Here is a 7,175-nt window from a genome sequence, read left to right on the forward strand (position 1 = left end):
TTTACTTGACAGCATTCTAAACTCATCTGTGGGAGCAGATTTAAAATCCCTGATTCCGCCTCAAGCTCCTGGTTGAATGTCGTGGCACATGGCAAGCCTAAATGTGCAACTCCTCCACAAGATATCAATCCCAGCACGCCGGTGAGTACCGTTCACATTCACACCCCTTTTGGGCCAGGAATCCCAACGAAATGCCTAGCAAAGCTTTTCATTCCCAGCTAAGAAGAGCAATTGCTCTCTCTGGAAAAACTTTTCCAAATGCTCTTTGAACGAACAAGAGACTTTGAAGCTTGCTTGAGGAAGGCAGACAGACACAGAGCTGTGCTCCAACCCCCTCTATCCTGCATAGGTTCCAAGAATCAACAATGAATGAGAGTGTGGAAAGAAATTAGAATTGTAGAAGTGCCAAAGGTATCCCTTGGAGCAGTGTGTATATTGTGTTGTCATGTAAAAGAGCCCTTGAAAGATAAAGGAACTGAGTCCAATTATATTATTGATTCCACGTTCATCTGAATCACTGTCTAACTTCAGACTTCCAAAGATATCACATTGCCTGCAATAATTAATTCACCTCTTACTTCCAAAAACACGTTAGAAAATTAATTCCCAATGCTAAAATGAATTTGGCAGCACAACACATTACAATTTTGCAGGTTACCTGGCAATCATTTTGAAATGTTATCTTGGGTAAAATGTACTCTTGTATCTGCCTCACAGACCCAGTCTGATTCATGGACTTTACTTATCATTAAAGAAAATATACCCATTATAAAAGAATACAACATTTATATAGATATTAAAATATATTTTAACTATGAGAACAGCAACACTAATTTTTACTACAAATAAGCTAGGACAAACATTTTGCTCATATGAAAACCAATGAAAAATCATGTAAATAAGTTGGACGTAAATTTTGTTGTTATTACATGGTTGTTACTGTGGTTCATCATGGGAGATACCTATGCAATAATTTAATCTCAGCTTAAGGGCAGCCAGGACTGCAATGAATTAACGTGCTTTAACCAGAATATAAATTTCTGGATTTGCATATCAGAACCTAGGAGTCACTAAACACCATCAAAATCTAACTCTATAATTTGCAGGTGTGTCAACAAATGAGCAAACTGCTTGGGACATGATAATAGTCACAATGGTTGAAATAGCAGGTGTAATCAAGTAGAAGTTTGGTTTTTTTTCATCATTTTAAGGGTTTTCTTTTTTTTCTGGTTTTTTAGAAAATTTTTTACGAAGGACTGAGGCTTCAGAATGCACAAATTCAGAGGAAACTCAGACTCTCTTAGATGGGCTCTCATTTGGACTACTCCAGTCCCAAAAAATGCCTATTTATATAAATATTGCAGTAGAAAAAAAAAAAGCCGGACACAGCTGGCTACTCTTTCTCTTGGCAAAGAAAAGCAATGGCTTACTATCCTTCTGTTTATGGCAACACCAACTACTTTATTTGAAAAGTCACTCATTTCTATGATTGCAGTGGACATGTTTTCATCAACAGAGCAGTTCAGGAGGAAAAAATTATTTTATTAGCTAATTTTCCTTTCATGAATTAGGGATTTTTCTCTGCACAGAAATTTCAAACCCCTCCAGAAATGGAAGCATGCCCATGGATTGACTACTACAGATCAAGTTTCCAGTGCGCTAATAACCTGCTTCAGTGAAAACATATTTTTAATTTGCTTTTAGGGTTATTTATTTTTTTATTATTACGCTAAGGGTTTATAATTTAATGTCAAACATAATTTTGCATGAAGTATGTGACTGTACTATGATGCAGTAGATAAGCTTGGTGTGCATGGTTAACGTGGTCTCAAACGATGTTTTGAGAAAATGGATCACCATTTGGCAGGGTGCCATTCCATAAACTGCTCAGTAGAACTTTAAAGGGAAAAAGTTGCAAAGAATTTTTGTGTTTTGCAAAAATATTCCTAGTAATATTAGAAGCAGAAAAAATAATTACTCTCTTATTGCTTTCTATTGGATGTAACATAAATTATATGCAGCTAATTAAGAAATTAAAAGGTTTGCAATTAGAAATTGCAAAGTCATATTTATTGTATATTGTCAACCCAGCCAAGTGGAATATTTTTAAATGGGGATATTTGTTTTAAAATATAGTAGTCACCATAGTGTCTCCAAGCTTTATGATCAGTTTGGTAAACATTTAGGAGCATCTACAATGTGCCAAGCATTATGCTGGAAATGGGAGATACAAAAATAAAAACTATATTGCCACTGCTCTCAAGAAGCTCACTGTCTAATGGAGGAGACAGGCAGAGACACATTCTGTCAATGTAATTTGGTAAGCACTATAATGCAGTTACACAGACGTTCTCTGGAACATAGATAAGGAGCATTTGGCCAAGATTTAGGCATAGGGTGAAAAGTCAGGAAATGTCTCCACAGGAGACTGGGGAGAGACTTAGTGTTTCAAGTTGGAAGACAAAGTACCAAGAGAATAGGCTTGGCCAAATAAGACATTATCTGTTCATATATCCATAAGTTTAAATAAATATATATAACATTGTGTGTCATTAAGCCATTTTCACATGCCTTTTAGCTAATCTGATTCTTATACCAATGCTTTAACCACTGAAAGGTATTGGTATCTTCATTCTACAGATAAGAAAAGTAAAACCCTAAATAGTTCTGTGACCAGCCCAGGGTCACTCACATAACCAATGCATTTGTAATAAAACCTTTAGTCAACCACAGAACTCCTGATTTCCAGCCAAACAGGCATTCTGGCCAGTCTTGCCATGATCCACTCATTTATCATGTAATCACTAACAAAACAACAACTATAGCTCCAGGCATAGCAATGCATGATTAAAGAATCATTTTTGAAATATCATTTTTTTGCCTTTCCGATTAAAACAAAAACTTTATCAATTTAACATAATCAATACGGATCTCATATATATTTTAAATATCAACTGCTCATTAAGCAAAATGCTAAATCAAGTCATACAGATCATGAAATCAAAACTTCAGTTCACTTCTGTGTCTCCAAAGTGCCAAATACAAATATTTTTAGCAGATAAGTAAATGAAGTCTGTGGAGGTAAAGGCATTCCAGTCTGTAACTGGCCTACTTGTCATAATAGCCATGCAAGTTATCCAACCAATCACAGAACATTTACTAAGATACTGTGATGCTAATTGGATTGCAGGGTCAATGATCTGATTTTGTCATTATATTAATAAGTGAATTGTGAAACTTCTATAATTTTTTTTATAAATTGAATTATCTTTATAGACAATTGTCATATAGTGAACAGTTCTACTCTGGAGTTTCCACTCTTGCTTCAAAATATTTATTTTTGATACAAGAGAGGTAAATCTTAGCTAAGATAGCATTAATTTAACCTGGTATGTCATGATTAGGTTTCTTTTTGTTTTTGTTGTTGTCATTCATATTGAAGGGTTTTATATTGTGCATAGGCTGGTCTGAATAAACATCTAATTCTCCAGGACAACTGTGTGTCACAAAACGTTTGCTTTGAAAATGTTAGGAAAAAAACTTTATCTATAGAACCACAGAACTAGTTATTAGTAACAATGACACTTTTGATTAGGAGTCTACTTAGATTTAGGTGTCTGTTGCAATTCTTCTTAGTATTTTTTAGTTACCTATATCCTTACCAAGCAAAAACCACACACCTCCAAAGGCTATGTATATTAGTCAAGTTAGATTAGGCTATAATACAATAACAAACAAATCCCCCAAATCACAGCATAATTCATAATGATTTAGTGATTGCTCTTGCAAAGTCCTCTGTGGGTTTGCTGGCTTCCAAGTGATGTCACAGGGATTCAGACTACTTATATCTTCTAACTATGTCAACAGGAACATTCAACTTCAAGGTTGCTGCCTTAGGGAAAAAGAGAGCTGAAGCACCACACACCACACTCATAAATGCATTTTGCCTGGAAGAGACTCACATTACTTCCCATCTCAGCCCAATGGCCAGAAGTAGTTAGACAGGACTGCCTAACTTCTAGAGGAGTGGGAAATGTGGGAGGGTACTTGAATTTTCTCTGAACTGAAAATTTCTCTGCCAAACTGGGCATCATTCTTACATTAGGTACTTAAATTTCTAACATCCTCAGAAACTGACAAATTCCCTGGTTCAAACACACCACAACACTGATTATGCATCTAGTGCTAGAAGTAATATAATATCAAATGTTAAATAGTGGAAGAGATAATACTTTTAAACTGATAAGAATAAAATTACAGAATTGCTTTAAGCCAATTAAGTAGAAAGAAAACTAACTTTCCTAATTATTTTGTTATATACTCCAACCAAATATTTATAGAAATCCTATAATCTGTGATAGGAAGACTCAGAAAAACTCAAGTTTTCCTGAAGTGCTGCTGCTGCAAGCACTGGATCTGGGATTTGGATCTACTGGATCTTACTCCACCAAAACTCTTTCTACTTTATCATGCTGAGCCACCAAATGTAAATCAATCAAAAAAGAAATCAACATCCCTCCCCCATCCAGCTAAACCAAAATACCCTGCAAGTAGAAGGCACCTTCAACCTATGGTTCATGAGTCTTCTACCGGGAAGGGGTCAGAGCGAGGCTCAAAGGTAAGAAATCTACCTGCTATTTCAAGGAAGCTAAATCGTGAAAGTTTGCCCAAAATGCCCATTAGAAGTGAGAATAAAGGGAGCCAATGAGATAGGAAGATTTTTAAATGGAGCAGGAGTTAAGTCTTAAAACCAATCAATGTAGTGCATTAAGAACAAGTTTTGGCATCAGGCTGGCCTAGTTTGGTTCCGATCATGCCATTTACAAAGCAAGTGATTTTGTGCAATTTGCTTAACCTTGTTATGCCTCAATTTCCTATTTCTATAAAATGGGCATAATGTCTACCTTGTTAGATTATTATGAGGATTATATTAAAGGAATTCATACAGGCATACCTGGTTTTATTGTATTGTGCTTTATTGAGCTTCACAGATAACCATGTCTTTTACAAACTAAAGGTTTTGTGCAACCCTGCATCAAGCCAAGTCTATCAGAGCCACTTTTTTCAATAGCACGAGCTCTTGCCTCTGTGTCATATTTTGGTAGTTCTCAGAATATTTCAAATTTTTCTTCATTATGGTATCTGGTATGGTGATCTGGTATCAGTGATCTCTAAAGTTACTATTTTAATTGTCATGGGGCACCATGAACCACACCAATGTAAGACGGCAAACTTAATCCACAAATTTTGTATATGTTCTGACTGGTCTACTAAAGAGCATTCCCCCACCTCTCTCCCTCTCCTTGGGCCTCCCTATGCCCGGAGACACAACATTATTAAAATTAGGTCAATTAATAATTCTACAATTGCCTCTAAGTGTTCAAATGAAAGGAAGAGTCACATATTTCTCACTTTAAATCAAAAGCTACAAATGCTTAAGCTTAGTGAGAAAGGTATGTCGAAAGCTGAGAGAGGCTAAACGGGCTTCTTGCACCAAACAGCCAAGTTGTGTATTTAAAGGTAAAGCTCTTAAAGGCAATTAAAATGCTATTCCAGTAAACAGGTGAATTACAAAAAAGCAAAACAGCCTTATTGGTGATATGGTGAAAGTTTTAGTGATCTGGGAAGATTAAACCAGCCACAACATACTCATAAGCTAAAGCAAGCCCCTAACTCTCTTCAATTCTATTAAGGCTCTCAAAGAAACAGCAGAAGAAAAGTCAGTACCTATCAGAGGTTGGTTCATGAGGCTGAAGGAAAGAAGCAGTCTCTATAACATAAAAGTGCAAGGTGAAGCAGCAAGAGCTGATGGAGAAGTTATCCAGAAGATCTAGCTAAGATTACTCACGAAGGTGGTTACCCTAAACAACAGATTTCCAATGTAGATGAAACAGTCTCCTATTAGAAGATGTCATCTAGGACTTTCATAGCTAGACACTCCTACCAACAATGTAAAAGCGTTCCTATGTCCCCACATCCTCTCCAGTAACTAGCGGAGACTGATATCTCATTGTGGTTCTGATTTGCATTTCTCTAATGACCAGTGATGATGAGCTTTTTTTCATATGTTTTTTGGCCACATAAATGTCTTCTTTTGATAAGAGTCTGTTCATATCCTTCGCCCACTTTTTGATGGTGTTGTTTTTTTCTTGTAAATTTGTTTAAGTTCATTGTAGATTCTGGATATTAGCCCTTTGTCAGATGGATAGATTGCAAAAACTTTCTCCCATTCTGTAGGTTGCCTGTTCACTGAGATGGTAGTTTCTTTTGCTGTGCAGAAGCTCTTTAGTTTAATTAGACCCCATTTGTCAATTTTGGCTTTTGTTGCCATTGCTTGGTGTTTTAGTCATGAAGTCTTTACCCATGCCTATGTCCTGAATGGTATTGCCTAGGTTTTCTTCTAGGGATTTTATGGTTTTAGGTCTTACATTTAAATCTTTAATATATCTTGAGTTAATTTTTGTATAAGGTATAAGGAAGGGGTCCAGTTTCAGTTTTCTGCATAAGGCTAGCCAATTTCTCAATGCCATTTATAAAATAGGGAATCCTTTCCTCGTTGCTAGTTTTTGTCAGGTTTGTGAAAGGTCAGATGGTTGTAGATGTGTGGCATTATTTTTGAGGCCTCTGCCCTGTTCCATTGGTCTATATATCTGTTTTGGTACCAGTACCATGTTGTTTTGATTACTGCAGCCTTGTAGTGTAGTTTGAAGTAAGGTAGCATGATGCCTCCAGCTTTGTTCTTTTGCTTAGGATTGTCTTGGCTATACAGGCTTTTTTTGGTTCCATATGAAATTTAAAGTAGATTTTTCCAATTCTGTGAAGAAAGTCAATGGTAGCTTGATGGGGATAGCATTGAATCTATAAATTACCTTGGGCAGTATGGCCATTTTCACAATATTGATTCTTCCTATCCATGAACATGGAATGTTTTTCAATTTGTGTCTTTTCTTATTTCCTTGAGCAGTGGTGTGTAGTTCTCCTTGAAGAGGTCCTGCACATCCCTTGTAAATTGTATTCCTAGGTATTTTATTCTCTTTGTAGCAATTGTGAATGGGAGTTCACTCATGATTTGGCTCTCTGTTTGTCTTTTATTGGTGTAGAGGAATACTTGTAATTTTTGCACATTGATTTTGTATCCTGAGACTTTGCTGAAGTTGCTTATCAGCTTAAGGAGT

The sequence above is a fragment of the Hylobates moloch genome, unplaced genomic scaffold, assembly GCF_009828535.3.
Source record: "Hylobates moloch isolate HMO894 unplaced genomic scaffold, HMol_V3 SCAFFOLD_24, whole genome shotgun sequence".
Taxonomy (NCBI): domain Eukaryota; kingdom Metazoa; phylum Chordata; class Mammalia; order Primates; family Hylobatidae; genus Hylobates; species Hylobates moloch.